An 8,005-nucleotide genomic window follows, 5' to 3' on the forward strand; every position below is an offset into this window, starting at 1 on the left:
ACTTAATGGGTGTCCACTCTCACCCACCGCTTGCTTGACTGGTGGAGGGTCGTTAGCCGAACGGGTAGGACAAGGACTTATAAATTCTCATTAAAAGTATGATGAATATTATAAAGTAACTAAATGTTTTTATTAAATTCCCAATCTTAGTTACTTTAGGAAAAATGTGAATAAAGTGCTAATCCATGAAATTACACTTTACACTTTGTTTAAGTCGTCGATGGAGCGTGTGTGGTTAACCGGCACACTAACTTGGACTTAACAAGGTAGGTAAAGGGTGACTTAAGGTTTATCATAGTATCGGTGGAGAGTGTGTGGTTTACCGGCACATCGATTGAGTGATAAACTTTAAGGGTACTGATATGTGTATTTTTATATATATTTTTATACATTATATCTTAATATTTTGGCCTTTATTATTCTCTTTTAGAACTAAAAAGTACTTATAATGCTTTGAATTATGATGTGAAGCTATTCGTTGTTGATAAGAGCACAAAAGAAAAGACTGAAGCGGAAATCGGGCTTAGAGGCTAAAAGAAAGGAAAAATGTTGGAGGAGCCATTTACGCCCCGCGTAATGGACTTGTACGCCAAGCATAATAGCCAAATACGAGTTACGTCCAGTGTAATCTATTTGTACGCCCCGCGTAACGGCTGGCATCCAGATAACTCCATCGCGTATTAATCTTCACTACGCCCAGCGTAATCCGACTTACACCCAGCGTACGTAAGTTGGTTACAAGGGTTATAAAATATGATTATCAACTAACCAGAAGGGGGGATTCGACTTCCAACCTAATTTAGTCGATAATTAACTTCTGTTAAGCCGTTTTGAGGGTCTAGAAGGCGGCCGGAAGGCCGTTAAGCTAACAGGAGCAGAGATCGGAAGGATTGGAGAGCGGATACATGTCGGTAATCATATGGGTTGTTAACGTGACCATGTTTAGCATTCGACTGTGTTACTATTATGTATTTAGTTTCTGATTTGGGTGTAAAAACCTTTTACTTTGTGTTTATGATTGAATGAAACCTTGATTATTAGACTAAATTGCTATATTGAATTGTTTGTTTATGTTTAATTTATCTTGCCGAGGTTGTTAGAAGATCCTTACGTATTAATGATAATTGTTTGCTGTTAATTATTAAGTAAATTGAGTTGTATGAACATCTGCTTGATTGCTTGTCTCTTATAATTTTGATGACCATCGATATTATAAGTCTAGGAATAACGAATGTGAAACTAGAATTAACTTGGGAATAAGTAAGTTAATGTGTGAGCCTTGTTTGATGACCATCAACAAGAGGTTAATTGAACGACCAATTTGATTAACTATATTTACAAGTCTTACTTGATACGAACTGAACACTAGGAAGCATGTTAGTTTAATCAACTGATCACTGTTTGAATTAACTTGTTTACTAAAGGATTAGTTATAGTGAACGCGAATCTAATCATTTTAGGAATCGGTGAACTTGAATAAATGAGTTTGTGTATGCAATTGTCTATGTTTTTAAGGTGTAATTTATCTAAACCAAAGTACCTGAAGAGATTTGCTTTCCTGTTGGTTTATCAAGAGTTGTCAATTAATTGTTTGTTTGAGATTTATTAAACTACTTCTTTATTCTTTTCGTGTGAACTGTAACCTATAATCAAATATTTTAAATTAATTCACCACCGTTTCCTGTGATCGACACCCGACTTACCTAAGCTATACTGTAATCTAACTAGGTACACTGCCTATAAGTGCATAGTTAGTCTAAGTTTGTTAGGTTATAAATATTAAAATTAGTGGGTACTTTCGTGCACATCAGGTAGCAAGTGATTTATATGGTTACTTCACACCTCGTTTTATGATCCTCGATATCCCAGTCACAAAACTTGGAGGTCACACTCGATATTGAAACATGCCTTTAAAAAGTTCATTTAATCTCAAAATAATCAAGGAATTTCTAAGAAACCAATCAAAAACCTAATATTTAATATTTCGGTTTTCGTGGTGGAAATTGGTGAATCGTCATTCACCTACCTTTCAAATATGTTATAGCTTGGATTACGGCATACCTCTTCTAAGTTATAATATATTGTGATTGGATCCTAGCCTTAATATTACATTTGGGTGTTTTATTAAGGACTCTCTTAATATTTAAACTAATCTTGTCCTCTTCCTTCAGATGTCTTCAAACAATGCTACTTCTGGCTCTAATCCTAATGGCTCCTTTACCCTTATGAACTTGTGTGGGAAAGTCACTTTTGATGGATCCAACTTCAATGAGTGGATCAGAAACATCAGGATGATTACCCGCTACGAGGACAAAGAATATGTCCTCGACAAGGAGCTTAAGGAGATTTATGAGACCACTGCAACTCCCCAGGAGATCGCTGACTTTCAGGCACATGAAAGGGATGCTACCAAAGTGGCATGCATCATAATGGCCACGATGACGGCAGAACTCCAAAAGTCCTATGGGGACTTCTACCCTTTTGAAATGCACCAAGATCTGATGCGAAGATATCATCAAAGTGCACTACAAGAGAGGTATGAAATCATCTTCTCCATGATTACAACCATGATGAAGGACGGGGAATCCGTCACGAGCCACATGCAGAAAATGCAAAGGTATGTAGATCAGTTGTTGAAGCTTAATGTGAAATTTCCTAAGGAGCTTGCAATAGATATCATTTTGCACTCCTTACCATCGTGCTATGATCAATTCCGCATGACATATCACATAAATAAGGAAGAGGTCACACTCAACAAACTTTAGGGTCTTCTCAAGACCGCGGAAACAGGTCTTAAGGGGAAGTCGGTTGTTAACACTCCAACTCCAAACTCCGCTCTGGTTTTGGCAATCGGGAAAAGTCGAGAGAAGAAGAGAAAGAGGTCTTCGAAGGGTACCAAGGCTAGGACCCTTGATGGCTCTTCTTCAAGTGGAACCAAGAAAGGTTTCGTCACTCCTTCTTCTGACCCAAAAGAGGATGAATGCTTCTATTGCCATGAAAAATCACATTAGAAGCGAAACTGCCCAAAATACCAGCAAGATGTGAAGGATGGGAAAGTTAAACCCAACCATGCAGGTATTTACACTATCTTATCTAATAACTCACCCCATTCTAACTCTTGGGTCCTTGATACCGGTTGTGGTATTCATATCTGTTTTGATTTGCAGGGACTAAGAAGAAGTGAGAATGTGGAGCACGGAAGAATAAACTTAATCATGGGGAATAGGAAAGCTTTACCTGTCACCAAGATTGAGTTTATACTTTATCGCTAAGTAGTGGGTTTAGTTTAGATTTGAATAAGTGTCGTTATTTGCTAGAAATAGCAAGAAATATTATTTCCTTTCATGCATTGTATAAACAAGGTTTCACGTTTTCATTTGATAATGATGTTGGTTTAATTAATGCTTTCTTTAATAATGTTCTTTATTTTAAAGCATTACCTTGTGATGGCGTGTATGAAAAAGTATTTGTGGTTGATAACCTAGGAAATAATGTATTGTGTATTGATTCTGTTAATAATAACTTGGATAAAGCATCATTATGGCATTGTCGTCTTGGACATATAAGCAAGAAACACATAGGCCAACTCCAAAAGGATGGAGTCTTAGAGTCATTTGACCTAAAATCAGATGATAGTTGCAAATCATGCTTACTTGGAAAAATGACAAAGTCACCCTTCACAGGTTCTTGTGAGAGGGGTGAAGGTTTGTTGGATCTTGTACACATGGATGTGTGTGAGCCCTTCAAACATGCCACAAGGGATGCTAATCGTTATTATTTGACTTTTACTGATGATTACAGTAGATATGGATATGTCTACTTAATCAAGCATAAGTAAGAGACTTTCGAAAAGTTTAAGGAATTTAAACAGGAAGTCGAGAATCAATTTGGCAGGAACATTAAGACGCTTCAATCCGATCGAGGTGGTGAGTATCTTAGTTCAGAGTTCCTCTACTATCTTAGGGAATGTGGGACTGTCTCACAATTGACACCTCCCAGGACACCGCAGTTCAATGGAGTAGCTGAGAGGCGTAATCAAACCTTGTTGTATATGGTTCGTTCCATGATGAGTCGAGCTTCACTACCAATTTCATTCTGGGGGTATGCCTTACAGACTGCCGCCCATATCCTTAATCTAGTCCCTACAAAGAAAGTTGCCAAAACTCCTCATGAGATGTGGACTGGTAAAGTACCGAAACTAGACCACATCAAGATTTGGGGTTGCAAGGATTTCGTGAGACGCTAGACTCATGATAAGCTCGAACCTCGAAGCGAGAGGTGTATTTTCATCGGCTACCCACAACAATCCTTTGGTTACCTCTTCTACAGACCTAGTGAAAATGTGGTCTTTGTAGCTAGGAGGGCTTTCTTTAGAGAGAGAGAGAGAGAAAGAGAGAGTTCATAAGCCAAGGAAACAGTGGGAGGCAAGTTGATCTTTAAGAAATTCAAGAGTCAAGCGGTGAAGGAACTTCAAACCCTAGCACTCAACTTGAGGAGGAAACTCCTGTTGAGCCAATTGACAAGTTTGTACCTCTGAGGTGTTCCACAAGGGTTAGGAATGCACCTGAGCATTACTATGGATTCCATATTACTGCAAAAGGTGATACACTTATCAGTGATGAGACACTGATAGGTCTAGATGAACCTAACAGTTACGCGGAAGTCATGGCAGGCCATGAGTCAGCCAAGTGGAAAGAGGCAATGGACAGCGAGATACAGTCCATGTATGACAATCAAGTTTGGAACTTGGTTGAGAATGTTCGAGCTCGTAAGACAGTAGGGTGCAAATGGATCTTCAAGAAGAAGACCGACATGGATGGTAAAGTACACACTTATAAGGCACGACTGGTTGCAAAGGGTTTCTCACAAACTCCGGAAGTTGATTATTATGAGACCTTTTCTCCAGTGGCTAAGATTAAGTCTATTAGGGTTCTGTTAGCCATAGCTGCATTTCATGACTATGAAATATGGCAAATGGATGTCTAAACCGCTTTCCTTAATGGAAAGTTGGCTAAAGATGTTTACATGAGTCAGCCAGAAGGTTTTGTCAGCAACGAGTACCCTAATAGAGTTTATAAGCTTGAAAAATCCATTTATAGGTTAAAGCAAGCACCTCGCAGATGGAATCTTTGCTTTGATGAGAAAGTCAAAGAATTTGGCTTTTCTAGGAGTGAAGATGAATCTTGCGTATATGTTAAGGCTAGTGGGAGTATAGTTAGCTTTTTGGTATTGTATGTGGATGACATACTACTCATAGGAAATGACATCCCAACTCTACAGGAAGTTAAGTCCTGTCTTGGGAAGTGTTTCTTTATGAAGGACCTAGGAGAAGCTGCCTATATTCTACGGATAAGGATCTTAAGAGATCGGAGTAAAAGACTAATTGGACTTAGTCAGAGTACCTACTTGGATAAGGTGCTGAAGAGATTCAGCATGCAGGACTCCAAGAAAGGAGAGTTACCCATCCAGAGTAACGCCAGATTGAGTAAGACACAAAGCCCTAGCAGTGAGGCTGAGATAGCAGAAATGAATTGCATACCTTATGCTTCGGCTGTAGGATTGATTATGTATGCTATGACATGTACTCGACCTGATGTAGCCTTTGCCCTGAGCATGGTTAGCAGGTATCAGGGGAACCCTAGCAAGGCATACTGGACTGCGGTAAAGAATATCATCAAGTACCTACGGAGGACTAAGGACTGGGTCCTTTCCCTTGGTGGGAGTGATGACTTGAGGGTTGTAGGGTATAGTGATGCTAGCTTTCAGACTAATAGGGATAATTTCCGCTCTCAGTCAGGCTGGGTCTTTACCCTAAACGGAGGAGCTATTTCTTCGAAGAGTTCCAAGAAAGATACAGTGGCTGATTCAACTTGTGAATCAGAGTATATTGCAGCTAGTGAGGCAGCAAAGGAGGCGATATGGCTGAAGAACTTCATTGGAGACCTTGGAGTTGTACCATCTATTAAAGAGCCAATGGAAATTTTCTATGATAGTGCAAGCGTTGTTGCCTTAGCCAAGGAACCAAGGGATCACGGGAGATCCAGACACATCGACAGAAAATACCATTTTATCAGACATCGAATAGAAGAAGGACTCCTCATGGCAAAGAGGGTATCATCGGATGAGAATCCAGCAGATCCCCTCACGAAGGGACTGACTCGGGTTAAGCATCTCCAGCATGCTCGGAGCATAGGGCTGAAGGATGATATTAGATTTAGTAGTTAGATAACCTCGAAATTTGTAAAGTCTAATAGACATTAGATGACGAATAAAAGGTGTTTTATTTATGAGTAAAGTGTTGCTATCTCTTGTCGATCGTTTACTATATTTCTTTTGCATGTTTTAACTTCCAGAATAATTATGTTTGGTATATCATATTATTCAAACCTCCACAGTCGGTCATATGTTGGAAGTAGGTATGAATCAAGACTGTCATGATTGGTTGCAGAGGTCTAAGGTGTTGGACATGGCTACAACAATCATGAGTGCTCATAAGTTCTGAGCATTGGACTCAACCCACGCTCACTGGAATCACTTCATGGAATTTATCTTGGGTGATCGTGAGACGGTAATATCATATAAGTCTTCAAACCTAGAGATATGATTTGTTACTTACGAGTTGATTATGCATTGATTGTACGAAAACGCATTGGTAACTCGATGTTATAAAACGTGCTTTTGTGTATAATTCAATGAGTGGTAGAACAAACATATGAGTTGAAGTTTATCTGTTCCTTCTTGGATTAGAAGCTGATATCTGGGCCCCTCGATGATTTTGTTTTGACCTATGTACCGGGCCCGGCCAGAACTAAGTTGATGTGTTCAATTAAGTTCTATGTCAAACAAATCGGTAATTGGGAAACAAACTGCTGGACAATAAGTAAGACATTGTTCCATGTATTTGTCCGGCTGATATCTAGAACAGAGGATTATATGATCACTTATCTTAAATGGCGTATCATCATCTTCTCAGTTCCGAGAGACCTTGAAAGAGCTACGATTGCCGGTCGGTTCCTGAAGTACTAGAGTTATAGTTATTAGACTTATCCAAGTGGGAGACTGTTGGATAAGGTGTCTAAGTCCATAACTATTTCTAGTAAGTACTTGACCCGACCTGGCATGGTCCATTTGGGTTGCATGGCACCATGCAATTGGATAGACTAAATGAGAAATAACACTTGGAGATTATTAATATATTATAAGTTCTAATATATTAATAATATTATTTAATTAGTTTGGTCAATAATTAATTTAGAATTAATTAAGTGATCAAAAGATAACTAATTAAATATATGGGTTGGTTATGTATATCATCCATATCTTGTATAGTGGGCTAAGAGGCTCCATGGATTATCAAGTTGGGTTCCACCCATAGGATGCTCCATGGGAGTTACAAAACCATGGGTCATGGAAATGAAGAGTCATGACACATTAGGGTTTACATGGTGTAACCCTAGATGTGTCAACACTATATAAGAGTCTCATTCTCCACCAAAATTGGCTACACATATGAAACAAGAGGGCTAGGCCGATTTTAAGAAGTGTGTATTCTCTCAAAAGTCTTTCCAAGAGCATTTGGTGTTGTGTGAAGCATTTGAGGCATCACACTTGGGGTGCTAGGCTCACAAGGTTTCAAGGAACATAAGCAACAACAAGGTAAGTTATTCTATCTTTCATTCAAGTTAAAAATTGTTCCCTATGTATGCTAGATAGGAATATAACCTTGGAATTCAACTTTGCATGATAATTAGAAAAACATAAATCCAAGGTTATTAGGGTTGCATGTACACTTAGAAAGTGTTAGAATGCTCAAAACCCATCAAATCTAACATACAACATAAGAATCTTCCTCGGGATTACCCCGACATTGGACCCCCGGTCCGGAGACATATTATTATCTAGCATACTACGGGTATACCTCGACATCGGACCCTCGGTCCAGAACCTATCGTACCGATACATGCAAGAATCACAAAGACCTCTAGCATCCTAACATTCCTCGGGC

Source organism: Lactuca serriola, chromosome 4 (genome assembly GCF_051521515.1).
Source record: "Lactuca serriola cultivar US96UC23 chromosome 4, Lser_US96UC23_V15, whole genome shotgun sequence".
Classification (NCBI taxonomy): domain Eukaryota; kingdom Viridiplantae; phylum Streptophyta; class Magnoliopsida; order Asterales; family Asteraceae; genus Lactuca; species Lactuca serriola.